Consider the following 15,970-nt stretch of genomic DNA (forward strand, 5'->3'; position numbering starts at 1 on the left):
ATTGCTATTCTGAAGAACTTCAGAGTGGGAGGGATGAGTCTTCTGAATGCTTTTCCCATTCATTCCCACAAGACTGATGTGAGTGAACAAAACCATATGGTCACTAGCATCAAAGATGCCAGGTAGCTGGCATTCTGCATTCATCAAGAGAAGCATTTACTTCAGTTGTGGTTATTCATTAACCCCAAACCTACTTGCTACCACTTACCAGCCTCAAGGAGCCCAGATCAACCATGTAGTTTTCAGACACAAATGAACCAAAAACAATATGAAACAATGACAGAAAGAAATCACATGTATAAACTCCTGGCCTGACTTCTGTTTGATTGTTTTCACTTCCTCTCTCTACTTATTCAACTGCCTGTTTTCACTCTCTCTTTTAAAACCTTCAGCACACTTTCATTCTCAGAAACATTATCTGTTTCAGAAATTCTCAAATTAGATGGACATGAGATCCTAATGAAATTATTAGTGATAATCTTTGTGATGTAAATTTAATAATTTTTTTCTAAGAACTATAAATCTCTTGTTTTTCTGTCTACAAGAAAAAGTAATTTATGACCATATTAATTGACATTGGTATCCTGGATCTAAATCCTACTTTATCTCCAATATGCATAAAAGATGCCTTAGTGTAGGAGTAGGCAACTTCTGCCTGTGGGCCAGAATGACACAGTGCATTCTGTGCCATTGGAAGTGAATGGAATGGCACTAGGACCCTGCTGCTGCCACCTTCTTCAAATCCTGTTCATATTCTATAAAGAAAGGAAGTTTGCATTTATAAAAATATTGCTTATTCATTTACTACTTTGTTTTAGTGGTGGACCACGAAGAATCAACATAACCTAGTAATGGATGCATCTTTCCCTGTCCCTAGGATCTTTGCAATAACACTACTACTTGCAAAGCACATGCACTAGAAGCTGCTTGCCCACGGTAACAGTACTGAAGACAGGCGTGCTATGACCAAAAATGTGCAGTATTTTCTTCCTTCATGTGTGTAAATGAATAACTTGTAAATTATGCTGATCAATTCATTAAAAAGGGAGTTGAACTCCCATTGCAATTGTTCTCCTTTTAATCCTGTCTTGTCTCTCAGCAATTCGCACATCATAACAAGTTATGCTCTGTTAAAAATGTTGTTATTCTCATTTCTTAGCCATTACACTGATGTGCCATGAGCTGAGAATTGCTCCAATTACTCATGGTGAAATTTATTAATATGGGCTTGATAAATATGACGCCAACACTTGCACTAGTATTTTCTCAAATTTGCTTCAGCCAGGCTTGTGTTCCTAATGTTTTCACTTTTTCACAAGAATTGGAGTGAATTTTCTCACAAGGTAATAAAAACAGTTTAAGTACAAATATTTGTGGATGGCATTTTAAAAATAATATGGACACGTTCTAGTTTCAGTACATATACCTATATTTTATATGGGATGTGAAGGCAACAATTTTCCCAAATCTCTATCTAAACCTACAAAAAGGAACAAACCTTTGTGATTTTTGGAGAAATTGTTCCAAATTTATAAATGAAAATATAAAGCCAAATGGAAAACTTCTGCACTATTCATCTCAGGGTTTGTTCTTGGCTCTCTCAATAACCATGACTCATATTAGAAACTAGATCATCAGGTAGGTATTTCATTAGGTGTCATACATTACTGCATGCATACTTTTATGAAGAAATGATAGTGTTCTGGAAAATTCTCTTTGGTAATGGATTAGAAACTGGATATAATTAGTAGAAATACAGTGCTGGATTTAATCCCCTCTAATTTCACCAGTACTAAATGATTACTGTGGCAGGCTTTGAGGGATGAGAGAGATTTAAAAAATCATAATAAGTTAAGCTGTGAGAATCTTCTCAGTCATAATACGTACTGCAGTGCACAACACGGCAATCTGGGTGTACATCATCATCAGCAAAACACATCATATTTTTAAGGTTATACTTACCTGACAATCTACTGTCCAGTTACAGCCAAAGTCCTTGAGATAACCAAATATAACCATTGAGAGGAATTATTCAGAAGTGTTTAATATGTCTTTACTTTTGTTTTTAAATAAACACTGTTATCCATACTGCTGCACATCTTCTTGGCCTTCACTCTGCCTCATCTGGCCAGATCCAGCCAAAAACTCTTTGCAGCACCACAAACTGCATGTTGCATACCTAGTATTGCTAATTAGCAGTTCTGGGGCAAAATTTGCTACTGGGATTTCCTGGTAGCAAATAAAACCCCTGGAAAAAAGTGGCACAAGGCATGCCAAAGTGCCATGTGCCTGATACAGGGTGCTTCAGCGCAGAGGCTCCACATGCTGCAGCATGCTGAGACACACAGAGACAGGGGAGCAGCTAGTCAGCTGGAGTCTGGCACTGCTCAGCCCCAGCGGCCCCAGCTCTCAGACAGCACGCAGTGCCCTGCCAAGCCATGCTGCACCTGTGCCATGGGGCAGTTGCCACGCGGGTGCTGGGGGGGGGGATCCCTGCTCCCCCACACTGTCCCACACTGAGTGAGGGGGCTCTGCCATGAGCCCCCAGGGGCCCGAATTGCCACTGCACAACTGGTGAGTGTGATGCTTTTTTTTTTTTTTAGCCCCGCACTCACTGCAACAGCAGTGACCAGGGTCTCTGAGGGCTCGTGGCAGAGCCCCCCCGTGCAGTGTGGAGCAGCGGAAGGCAGCAGGGATCACTCCCCCCTAACACTTTAAAAGGAAGGTTGCAGGGCTGTGCCAGACTATTCCCAGGGGGGCTCCTCCAAAACATTTCCGAAACATTTCGGATGGTTTCTTTTAATTTCGGAGATGTTTTGGAGCCTTCTGTTTCATTGCAGATTTGGTGTTTTGGGCACTGAAATGGGCCAAAACACATCCAGAATGAAATGGCTGCTGAAATTTCACACAGCCCTAACATTAAGCAACCTGCAGTCACATTCCTTGGACCAGTAATCTCAGATGAGCAGACTCCTATTTATGAATCCATTGAACTGCTGCTCTGTGCTCATCAAATCAAGTTCAGAAGAATCACCTTCACCTTCAAACTTCTGACAATGCTATCCCCACATTGCTTCTGCTACTTGGTTTTATTACATGTCCTCTTGTCCTCTTTGCACCAGTGATGCTAGGACCTCACTGAATCCTGGGTCTCCTTCTCTTGTTCTCTTCTTCATATTAGTCCCTTGTCTTGAAACAACTGCCTTATCCCAGTTTTCTAGAAGAATACTCCTTTTTCCCCCCTAATCTCTCTTGAAAACTCATTCATACTTCTAAGCATATCCACAAATGCTAGCCCATCTGAACTGTGATCAAATGACCATTCCAGCCTACATTGTCTGGGGTTTTTTTTACTATTATTTCCAAGCTAGATACTGTTTTTGTGATGTCAGTTATCTAAAATCAACACTTGGTTACTATAGAACACATTATATGAAAAATTTCACCAACATTGTTCATGGAATATCCACAAACATATTGTGATCCTCTTAAATCTATTCAACTATATGAAGGCATTTGACAGCGTTTTTCATGAAGGTAGCTAATTTGGCAACTTGCTGTTAAAAAATTATGTGGCTCATTTCTGACATTGTTCCTTTTCCTTCCCATACTAGAATTCTGTAACACTTATACCCTGGATTCTAGAACAAATGGTTCATGAAAAACAAGCATGTGTTGGCAGAGAGACTCAAAGGCAGGCAGAAAATCTGAAAATAATTTTTTTTCAAATCATTTAGATTTTAAATAGCCCTTTAAGTCCTTTATTTTGTTGCCAGCAATATTTTGTAAAACTACCAATGGGCACTGCTGTTTTTTTGGGTATGGTTTCCGAGTTAATTCTTTTTTTTTTTCCAAAGAAAAAAAAGATTTTTATTTGCTTGCCTCTGAGAAATCACAATAGGAAGGGTGAGATGATAGAGATAATTAGACCAAATGGGGGTATACATCACAATGGGAAAAAATATCTTTTATGAAAACCACCTGTCTACTCAGTTTTTTAGCCCAAATGATGTTTTGTTTTGTTCATGGAAACAACTTCACTTCATAAAATACATAACACAGATGGTACCAGCTAGAAAAACCAGCATAAGATTTTGTTGCAGAGCATCTGAAGTCATCTAAGCTTTGATTGGAAGAAGGAAAAAAATGCATTTCCTCATCAAAGTTGTTCCTTCCAAAATTCTGCTTTCTGAGAGTTCTCAATTAAAGCAACGATTCTAATTTGGAAAGTTTGAAAAAATACTTCCTTTCAAGTTATTCTAAGTTCTTTTTCATGCTTACTCTTCTCATGCAGTTTTCATTAGTTTACTGAGAACATTCAAAATGTTTGGATCTACAGTATTTACATAAGTTGGTGATATGGCTGTTATTTAAGGCCTTAACCTGAAGATATTGCCACAGTAGCAGATTAGAAAGGACTTTTTCAGCTCATAAATTAATGTTTGTGTAACACTCCCACACACACTGGGTTGCATATTGTGGGGTTTTTTGTGTTTTGATATGGGCAAGATGGCCCCTGTTGTTCTGGCCATGTGCTTAGAACATGGCAAGCTGGGGCCTGTATCTGGGCACACTATGTAAAACCCTCTGGCTTCATTGGGCAGAGGAAGCAGGGGACTCTTCAAGCAGATTGGTGGGGAGAAAGACTAAAATGTGGCCCTCCCTAATTGGACAAGGCTTGGGTGATGTGACACCAGGTATATAAGAACTGCTCACTAAAATTCTCTCTTTTTCTCCAGGGGCTGCTGAGAGCGGACACATGATGACACAGGTTTACTAGGTTTGCTGAGTGATAGCATCAGCCTAATTTAAGTTCCTTAAACAGATTTATTTAAAGTTGGTTTTTAAACTGGGTGGATAAAACATGGAATCTGGATGTCGCGTAAAGAGTAAGTACTAAACTAAGCTCTTTCCTACAGTCAGGATTATTTTAAGAAACCATTTGATTACAGAAGTAGAAACATTTTAGACCTGATCACCTCCCTGCAATGCATAAAGGGAGGTATGCCTCATTCTCACCCTTTGCTCATGAAGGCGGGCTAACCATTTACCAGTCACCAAGCTGTGTAAGATAAGTGATCTATTATTAGAAAGAGGCTGGGAAAACCTGAGGATACGCTACTATGGAGAGAATGAACTGAAGGCATTTGCAAAACAACCTATATGCACTTTATTCAATGTGTCATAGAATCATAGAAAAGTAGGGCTGGAAGGGATCTCACAAGGTAATATAGTCTAACCATTTGCTCAAGGAAGGATCATCCCTGATGAAACCATCCCTGACAAGTGTCTGTCTAACCTGCACTTAAAGATGTCCAAGGATTGCACTTTCCCAACCTAGGTAGCATACTCCAATGCTTAACTACCCTTACAGTGAGAGAACTTTTCCCAATATCCAAATTATATTTCCTTTGTTGCAATTTAAGACCACTGATTGTTGTCTTATCCCCTGTAGCCACACAGAGTAGTTGATTTCCAACCTCCAAATAACCATTCTTCAGCTATTTGAAGACTGTTATCAACACCTACCTTCCTCAGTCTCCCCTGCCTTCCCCCTTCCCTTCTCTTCTCTAGAATAAATGCTCCTAGTTCTTTCAGACTTTCCTCATTCTTATTTCCTCTTTCTAATTTGTCCACATCTTTCTTGAAGTGAGGGACACAAAACTGGACACACTACCCCAGGTAAGGCCTCAATAGTGATAAATACATCAGGACAATCATTTCCCTTGAATTTCAAATGATTCTCTTATTAATACAGTCCAGTATGCTATTGGCCTTTTTAGAAGCAAAAGCACATTGTTGGCTCGTATTTAGGTTATATTCCACTGTAATACGGAGAACCTTTTCTGGAGTACTGCAGCCTAACCATTATTGGATCCTTGTTTAACAGATTTTAGGTAATTAGATTGCTCAAAATTCTAGCCACAATACTATATAATACAATTATTTGGATTATTAAAAAAGGATGTACAGGTTTCCCTTGCTTTATGCAGTAGATGTGTTCCTAAAAAATGGTGCATAACAAATAGGGATATGTTTCAAGACCTCAATTACATTGGCAGGAGGTAAGTCTGCTGGGGCTGGGACAGTGCCGGGCTCTTCCCAGCAGGGGGCTGGGCCAGGCTGTGCTTGGGCCAGGTGGCAGCAGCACTGGAAGGGAGGTAATGGGGGGGCTGCAGCCACCCCAAAATTTGCTGTAGCCACCCCAACACCCTTCCCAGCACTGCTGCCACCTGCTCCAAGCACAGCGCGGCCCAACCCCCCAGTCAGGAAGAGCAAGGCCCCAGGGGCTGGGGTGAGTGGGACCTCGATCTGCCCCTCCCACCAGTGGTGAAGGAGGGAGTGGGGCTGGGTCAGTGAATTTACCTCACATATAATGAATTTTGGGTATAAAAAGGGTCATTGCATAAGAGCAAATTTGCATATACAGAACCCACATAAAGTGAAGGAAACCTGTAAAATATACTGAAAACTGAGCGAGTAGTAAAGGCTCAAAGCCATGGAGATATCAAACTTATATTCATACAGGTTAGGAGTCTGCCAGATTGCAATTCACTGTTCAATAGTAATAAACCACTACTGAAGCACAAAATGAGCACCATTTTCCATTATTTTAAATTTAATTTCTTGTACCTTAATATTAAAAAAAACCAAAGCAAGACTGCCCAACTTTTAAGTGGCTGTTGGCACAACCCTTTGGGCTGCACCAGAGGGGGCCACAAGCCCCCAGGCCACATGGATGTCCACTCCTGCACCATGTGCATGCAGTGGTACCCCCAACCGTGGCACCACAGACCCATGACTCTCCTTTCCCGCATGGCTGCAATGGGATCACCCTCAACCCCTCACACCACACTACACTGTAGCATCTCACCACCTGGGCTAAGCACCAAAAGCAGAAGCCCAAGAAAGAAAGTGTATGTTTGTTCACTCTATAGGGCTGGGGAGTCCCCACCTTCCCAGGATGCAGCAGGGCTGTGCTGTTGGAATTGTCTAGGAACACTGCGGTCCATTTCACACAGATGGAGTGGTCTCTCCTGCCATGTCTTGATGTTATCATGTAGATTTATGGGAACTGTAGGTAGTGGACTGACAATAATTCCAAGAGCTGTAGGCCAGTCTTCTTATGGGACTCCAGCAGCCCTTCACCACACCCTTACCACATCACTGTATTTCAGCATAAATTTCCCAGCTCTTGTACCTCCCTCCACCTTCTTCTGTCACATGAAGGATATTGTGCCTAGGCAGTGAAGACAAAGGCACAGACCTGATTCTAACCTGAGTCCACTGGGTCCCAGTACTGTGCCATTTCTCCAAAAGCAGGGCAATGGATACTGTGCTTGTCAGTTCTTTTGAGCCAATGTTCACAAAGCACACAATTCCTGACCGGGACTGTAGAATTAATTGGTTCACATATAAACACTAACAACAAAAGAAAAACAGTCCTCGGCTCTCCACCGCTCTGAAGTCCCACATGGGCTTTACTATATTATTTCTGGGAGTCTTCATTGCAACGCTGCCCCTTCTTGGGTTACTCACCCAAGCAGGTGTCTCAAGTCAAGTCCCTAGTCCAGGCAAAAAAGGGTAACTTTTCCTGGTGGCACAAAGCAAACATTAACGGAGAAAATAAATAAAATGCAGTCTTATCTCACTGTCATAGGACTCACCCACCTGTAGTGAGGCTGGTCACTGCACCTATCCAGATTAGTCTAATCCTGGGTCTCACAGGGTTCAAATCTCCCCAGGATTGTCTAAAGAGCCATCTCCTCTTCCTTGGGATGGCTCCTCAGCATTAATTGGCAGCCCTCCAGCCACCACCTGCTTGCAGACTCCTTGGCTCATGTCTCCTGGAGGACTTTCACTTCTGGCTGCTCTAGAAGTGTGTTCAGACCTCAGTCCGGTGCTGTCCTCCCCAAACAGCCCCTTTCTGGAGCTTGAAATAGCTGTGCTGGAGCCCCTCCCTCCAATCCAGAGTGAGAGGCTGGTTTGAAAACACCATGGCTCAGGCATGGCACAGCTCATTGGCTCCAAGACTCGGTAGGGTGGGGTTACTCTATCACCATTTCTGGTGCCTCCCTTTGATGTCCCACGACCCATTCACAGAGAGGTTGCTCAGAGAATTTGGCTGCTATTACAGCTGGAACAATCAGTAGAGAGGTTCTGGGAGGGAGCCTAGGGACTGCACCTTAATACCTCATGGGTTGCCTGTGGCCTGAGGGCCAGCAGTTGGGCAGTCCTGCTATAAGGCACCATTCACATTTATATTAAGGTCCTACCATGCTGCTCACACTGTACAAGCATTTTAGGGCTTCTGTATACCACCAAAATTGCATAATAGGGTCTCAGTGTCCAAGAGAATCAAGCCTTAGAGACTTTAGAACTATGCATACTGTTATCCATTGGTCTAAGCTATTAACCAATATTTGAGACCTTGCAAAGTTTTTTCCTGTTAGGAAAAGAAATTATTTATGCAAATGAGGTATTTCATTAGGGTAATCCTGTTTATTCACAAAGAATACAAGTTAGTGCAGGGCAGTACCTCAGAAATTAACTCCTTCAGAAAGGCATTATAAAAAATACATGACTGTGTGCACTCCATCTTACTTTCATTAATACCAAAGGCCATGAAATTAAAAAATCATTATACTTTAGTTAGAGAGGCAAACAATAGAAACTGCTTTCATGTTTTATGAATGCATAAAACTGGCCATAATAATTTTACATTTAAATATCTTCAACATTTTATTTTGCTGGGTGGACAGATATGTATTTTTGATAATAAGACATTTGTAAGCATCTCAGACTAAATTAGTAATAGGCACACTGACTATTCTTATATGTGGCTGAATTAATTTCTCAAATGTAAAATGGGTGTTTCTTGGTCTCTGTAAATATAAGAGAAGTACAAAATGCCCATGGTTATGGTACTCTGGTGTGGATTTATCATTAAGTTTGGGAAGTCTGAATTATTCTTGTTCATGAACAACAAAACCATGAGTGAGATTTGTTCATCCCAAACGTCTGAGGACAAATTCCATAACCCACTAAGCCAGCACGTGTACGGCATATGAAATATATTGTACATAAGAGAAACATTTTCATATATTATAGCATTAACATTTTTTGTATTGGGGCTCAACCTTTGGGCACCTTCACCTGTAATACATTAATGTTAAATTCAGCTCTCCGGGACTGGGATAGATAGAAAAAAAAAGTAAATAGGATTTTTCAAACCTCCTAAAATTTTAAAACTTTGAAGTCTGACATGTCAAGAGATTCTAGATGTCATAACCAGCACTTCTGAAGTTGTATTTTTTCACCTTGGCACTGACATGCAGCTATTACTAGTGCTGATGATCAACAGGGATCCTAATTTTCTCTTTTTAAAAATCACAAATTCTCTGATAAAAAGTTGTAAATTCTCTGATTAAGAACCCCAAAATCCACGTTTTACCACTATTAAAATGAAACTAGTGAAACCACTATATATATATTAAACACAATGTTTTATTGGTATATTTACCATTTTAAAGCAATTTGGAAAGCCACCAGTGCCTCAATAGTTATAGTAAAATAAATTCTAAATACCTATAAATTTTGGCATTTCATTTTGGGTTTTTTATCATGGAAAATAAGAGCTCCCCCCTGCCCCCTTTGCTCATGAGGACATGGGTCCAGCTGCAGCTGCTCCCTCCCACCCCAGCTCTGTGGTTCTCAGCAGCCCTGATATGCCAGTACCCTGCCCCTACTGTTGCTCCTCACTCCAAACCCACAGCCTCCTGGCCCTGCCAGTGCCCCTCACTCCAAACCTTCAGCCCTCTGGCCCTGCCAGTGTCCCTCACTCCCGACCCACAGGCCCCTGGCCCTGCCAGTGCCCCTCCCTCTCTAACAACAGCTCCACTGCCCTGCTGGTGCCCCTCCATCCTGACCCACAGTCTCCCAGCCCTGCTGGTGCCCCTCACTCTAAACCCACAGCCCCCATGGGCCTGTTGGTGCCCCGAACTCCCAACCTGCTCTCCCCTGCCCCAGCTTCCCAGTGCATGAGGAAAGGAGTGGCTGTGTGGGGAAGGTGGAGGAGGGGACATAGGAAATGCAGCAGGGGGGCATGTGCCCCCTGAGAATTCTGCACTGACAGCAGGACATGGGGCTGCACCCAGGCCAGACCAGCTCTGGGCAGGAGTCACGTCTGCAGTCCACTAGGCAGGGCCTGGGGCTGGAGAAGCACTGCATCATCATGGTAAGGTGCACCAGTGGCATTGGCCGTGGCAGAGAATTGTGCCCCCATTGCTGTCAAGTGGGCAGGGGGTGCCACCCCTTGGTGGCTATGGTGGCATGGCACTCCCTCCTCACATGCCAGGTCCTGTACACTAGGCCATGCAGGTGGCTCTGTAGCAGGTGGCCTTGCTGCAGCCTGGTGGGTGCAGAAATTTTGAGGGGGCACATGCCCCCTGCCCCCAACAGGTCATATGTGTAACACCTGCCCCCCATGGCCTCTGCCACCTCCCCCTTTGCATGGCCTGTGAGCCTTGCCCCTGCTTCATGTGGCCTATGTCCCCTTCCCCCACCCAACATATGGCCTGTGTTCCTTCCCTACCTGACCCCATAGACATGCTTGGAAGGAGTGGCTTTCCATTGCTGCCTGGCTGCCACATGTGCATACACACACGCACGTGGTGCCCCGTATCCCACTCCTTGCAGCCCCAAACTCTCCTTTGCAAGCTGGAACTCTTGCAAGCTGGAACTGCGACTTTGGTCAGGCCGCAGTTGGAGTACTGCATCCAGTACTGGGCGCTGCACTTCAAAAGGGATGTGGCCAGCCTGGAGAGGGTTCAGAGGAGGGCCACTTACTTGGTGAGAGGGCAGCAGGACAGGCCCTACAAGGAGAGACTGAAGGACCTGAACCTGTTCAGCCTCAGCAAGAGGAGGCTGAGGGGGGGACCTGGTGGCTGCCTACAAGGCTCATCAGGGGGGATCAACAGCAAATAGGCAGAGCCCTTTTCTCCCCAGCACCACCTGTGGTGACAAGGAACAATGGTCATAAACTGATGGAGAATAGGTTTAGGTTGGAGATCAGAAGGCAATATTTTACAGTTAGGGTGGCCAAAATCTGGAACTAACTTCCCAGGGAGGTGGTCCTTGCCCCTACCTTGGGCAAATTCAAGAGGAGGTTGGATGATCACCTGTCTGGGGTCTTGTAAACCCAGCATTCATTCCTGCCTGTGGCAGGGGGTCAGGCTAGATGATATGTTCAGGTGCCTCCTGACCCTAGCTACTCTGAAACTATGAAACTCTGCCAGGCTGCAAGGGGAACCCACAGTTTCCCCATGTTTTTCTCCTTCCAAGGGGAAAATCCATGATTTTCTCCTTTAAAAGAGAAAATCCGCATTTTTCTGCAGCTAATGGCAAACCCAGATCCCTGCTGATAAACTGCAAAATATTGGACATTAAATCTGGACTGTGTATTTCCTATTCTGGATTTTGGAACATGGTAAATTTGGGGAGGAAATTCCAGTATAAGGGGAAGGAAAAACTTTTTGTTAACAAGTAAAAGAAAAAAAATGGCAGATGTCTGAAGATGTTCAGATCTTTGGAAGCTGGAATTAGTCCAGGTAGAGCAGGATTAGTACACAGAGCAAAGGTTTGTGATTATCACATGCTTATAACTGGATATATTTTATTGTACATGACAGTATATTTTACATTCCAGTGTCCCCTTTTTTAGACATAAGAGTGTTAGCTAAGTTACCTGCCATTGTTACATGCAATGCAACAAAACAATGGCATGTAACTTGTCCTTTCCACAGGACTAATTGCTCCTGGTGTTCCTACAGCAGGATTGCTTAGCCCACAGGCTATCTCCAGACAGCTATTCCACCATATTCTGATTCTACCTCTGTCCTATTTGGGTGGGAGCCTCCTGAGCCAATAGAGCCAACTTACTCCCCTTCAGCCCAGGTCAACACCTGCTAAGAGGGTGGTATGCTTTAAGTAATTTTTGCTAGTCTATAACAAATATACTACAGTACTGCTTTATGTTTCTATTGTTGTACTTATTAAACAGAAGAAAAATCTTTCTTACAAAATGTTATTTTCAGGTTTTGACATGAAAATTTAAAAGCACAAGTAAAATCCCTTGTTGTGTGCTCTTCTAAATTGTCAGAGTTCTCCAAATTCATTACAAGTGATACAATACTGGATGCTTAGTTTTACAAATTATAAGGAAAGGAAAAAATGCAAATGAGTTGAAGCATGGGAAAATATGTCACTGCAAGCATGGTAAGAATCAAACACTAGAAACATAACCAGGGCTTGAAGTATGGGGGAGCTCAACCCCTCAGAAGAAACAAGAACCCCCTGAGGGCCAGTCAGTCCCCATCCCGTCCCATGCCTTTCTAAGCAGCCCAGGTGGCAGTGGTGGCTCCTTCAGCTGCCACTGCCACTGGCCCCAGCCTCGCAGTACTGGCAGGGACCTGTGTGCACAACCTTGAGCCCAGCCAATTTCTTTTGCAGACCCATCTCTCCCTCACCAAGAGTCGAAGTGTAATTAAAACCCTGAACATAACAACTAGATGCTATTTTAAAGCTTTTAAATAAACAGCCCTATGTTTTGTAAAACACACTTTCCTGCTGAAATAGAGAAGGCTGCATCAGCATTTTACATAACTTGTAAAGAAACCCTTTGTGGCTACAAATAAATAACAGGTGATGCTCTTCTGAAAAGAGAAACATTAAGTGCTCTAAAAGCACAGCACAATAAAGGGAGCTTGGGCTAAGAAGTGAAAAGAAGCTAGAATTTCACATGAAAAGAAAGTGCTATTCTGTTTAAATTTATAAAATTGCTATGATCACCAGATTTCAGTGCCACTTCTGAGCTAAAGAAACTTTTGATACGTTTTAAAGTGCAACTCACAGTTCATGAAAGAGCAGGCTGGGAGGGGAGAAGTCCAGTGTTTAGCTTATAGGCTCTAATAATTTTTTTTTACAGTTGCATTAGTCAGGATGCCTCTGCATATCTGAAATTCTAAGTGACTTAATGTAGGAATGGAAAGGATTTTATTGAAATCCAGACAGCATATTTCATGTCTATAGTTTAAATGCAATCACAGCATTTAGCAGTTATCCTTTTTGAATTCAGGCTATAATTCCTCCTTTGAGAGGTAAGAGGAAAGAGACTGCAGATAGTGCTCTGCTTAGTCACATACTAAAGTCCTGAGACACATGGATCACATGGTAAATGGCAGTGGGGTGATGTTCTAGCTGTGATGGTCCAGGAAGAATGGCAGAGGCAAGGATTTTTGTGGGTGATAACTTTTATTTGACTAATTGTACAGTTGGGAGGGACCCTTGTCTGTCACACAATACATTTAATTTTTGCTTTCAACTGCTCTCTAGCTTCATTCCTTTTACATAGTTTCAATATTCCTAAACAAAAAAGGATTTTTTAATGTTCATAATTAAGTTGCTATCAGAAGACCCTTAGGTTAACAGACTAGTAAAGAGACATCCCCTACTTGGACAGGTAATATTTTGCCTGCTTTCAAGTGTCTGAGCTTTCAAGACTCCATTTACAGTGGAGTTATTAAACTGCCTCTAGCATGGTGACCTGTATTGATACAGATGTGGATGACTCAAGCAAGGCATGCATTTGTGAAAGACAGGAAGTATGCAACACAATTCTCCAGCTCTTAAACTGTACCTGCTCTGTTCCTATTGAGTGAACTTTATAGTTTTTGACTAAAATATGCTTTGCTTTCTTTTCTGGACATGAAACTGCAAGAAAAACCTGAGAAGTGTCTGAGCCTACTTGGACTGAAACCAGGGAAAATAAGTCCAAAGTCCCACATGATGAGAGTCACTGAATTTCATGCAGCTTGTCATGTAGTACCACCCTTGCCATCGTTTAGTGAACACTGTGTTCAGGTCCATTTGAACATCTTCTCATGATATGTTTCTAACTGCTTACCCTTGGAGGCTATTTCAGTGCCTAATAGAGCTTGTAATAAAACGGAGTTTTGGATAATCAAAGCTGAAGTGTATTTCCAGTTAGGCACAGGCAGTACATTTCTGGTAAAACTTTTTGCTCACATTGAACAAATTGTACAACAAGCTCTGAGACTTTCTATTTTACCCTACGATTCTGTCCACACATAAGTTTGCTTCACCTGCGGCCTAGTTAGCAAGGTGCAAATCTAGCCTGCCTTCTAGTAAACAAATACAGGCTCAAGATTAAGGTTTTCACACATACAACTCAGTTGATTCCACTTATATTAACAGCAGGACTTCCATTGAATTTAGTGACAGAAGGATTTTACTCTGTATAAAACAGGGTGAACAAGGACAGCAAACAGGGCAGTTTGCAAGCAGTTTACTGGGAACAAGAGAAGGAAGATGAAGAGGAGCAGGCACCAGATGCTTCTCCTGGAAGGTAAGTGAGCCAAGGCCGTTTGGCTTGGTGAGCATTCGTTTGGCTGGCTCTGTGTTAGGGAGTGTGCTCTGAGCAGCTGGGAGTGCTGTCAGCTGAGTGATTGCTGCCTGTGTCTGACAAAACCTCAAACAAGGGGGTGGAGCCAGGCCATGCCCAGGAGAATATAAAAGGAAATTCCCTGAGCAACCAAGGACAGTAAACATAGCAGTTTGCAAGCAGTTCACAGGCCAGTTTGCTGCCCCCCACCTCATTGAACAGGAGCCTTTAAAGTAAGTTCTTTCTTTAATGAAGAGTAATTAACATAGATATTTAGCGTAAGTAGCTATAACTCACCAGTTAGATCAATACTTAAGTCACTTGTTTAATTAGAAGCCAGAGTGAGTGGGGAGTTTGCTATGCAGTTTATCTGGAAATTCTCTCTCTCACCTTCACTCTCACTGTAAGGTTGGTGAGAGGAAGCAGGTTATCAGGGAAAAGGGAGCTTTTCAGTATGACTGTGTGAATAGGGAAGTACTGGATATGAATTTGGATTTGGCTGATTCAGAGGACAGTGATTCGATTTGGAGACTTGTATCACTGTCCTGAATCGATTTGGCTGAATCAGCTTTGGAAGATTTAGTGCTGATTTGGAGAGACTCGATGATTTGGATCAGCCGGGGAGAGGCAAGCACAGCTGGGGGGCTGTAGGTTCTCCTGTGGCTCCTCTGGCTGTGCCCGCCTCTCCAGGCGGGGGGAACCCCCATGGCTGCCCGGCTTGGCCCCATCCCCAGCCTAGTCCTGAGATGACATCATCATCTATTATCATCATCATCATCATTATTATATTATTTCATTATTATATTATTTTTATTATTTTATTATTATTATAATAATATTTTTATTTTATTATAATAATATTATGATAGCATTACTGTTATAATTATAATTAAAAAATAAAGCTCTGCACTCACTGGCTGCAGGAGTGGTGATTGGGGCCTCTGGGCACTCATGGTAGAACACCCCCGCAGAGCACAGGATAGTGGGATCACACCCTCCCCACTGCCTTGCCTGGCACCTATGTGGCAGGTGCCCCATGGCATAGGCGCAGTGCAGTTCAGCAGGGTGCCACATGCTGTCTGGGAGCTGGGGCTGCTGGGCTCTGGCTGACACGTGGAGCCACCTCAGCTCTCAGGTGAATCGAACCGGTGGCTGAGGGAGTGTTCAGATCCCTGAACATTTCCCCCAGTTCCTGGTTCAATTTCCCAGCTTCCTTAACTTTCTCCTAGCTCTCTGACACGTGGAGCTATCCAATTGCTGCTTATGCAGCTGGTGAGTGTGGGGACTTTTTTTTTTTTTTTTTTTTTTTTTTAAGTACAGGGAGGCTGGTACTGGGAGGGGATGGCCCCAGGCAGTGCAATCATGGGGGCTTTTCTTGTGGCTCCTCTGGCTGTGTCTGCCTCTGACCTGGCTAGAGGAGCTGCAGGGGCTCTGCCCTGCTGCCGCTTGCCCAGCCAGTGTGGGGAGACACGGGATGCAAGTGTGGCAGCGCTTGGAGCAGGGTCTATG

At 43.2% G+C, this 15,970-nt stretch overlaps 1 protein-coding gene and 1 long non-coding RNA gene across 9 annotated transcripts in view; one reads left to right on the forward strand and one right to left on the reverse strand.

Moving 5' to 3' along the window:
- Positions 1-15,970, reverse strand: part of DLGAP1 (DLG associated protein 1) — a 735,970-nt gene that overhangs the window by 284,136 nt on the left and 435,864 nt on the right. The window lies entirely within an intron of this gene.
- Positions 14,630-15,970, forward strand: part of LOC109283881 (uncharacterized) — a 72,538-nt gene continuing 71,197 nt past the window's right edge. For all 3 annotated transcript variants that reach the window (XR_009460765.1, XR_009460764.1, XR_009460763.1), the window contains exon 1: positions 14,630-14,694. This is a non-coding gene — a long non-coding RNA (uncharacterized LOC109283881). The remainder of the gene's footprint in view (positions 14,695-15,970) is intronic.

The sequence above is a fragment of the Alligator mississippiensis genome, chromosome 3 (assembly GCF_030867095.1).
Source record: "Alligator mississippiensis isolate rAllMis1 chromosome 3, rAllMis1, whole genome shotgun sequence".
NCBI classification, from domain to species: Eukaryota; Metazoa; Chordata; order Crocodylia; family Alligatoridae; genus Alligator; species Alligator mississippiensis.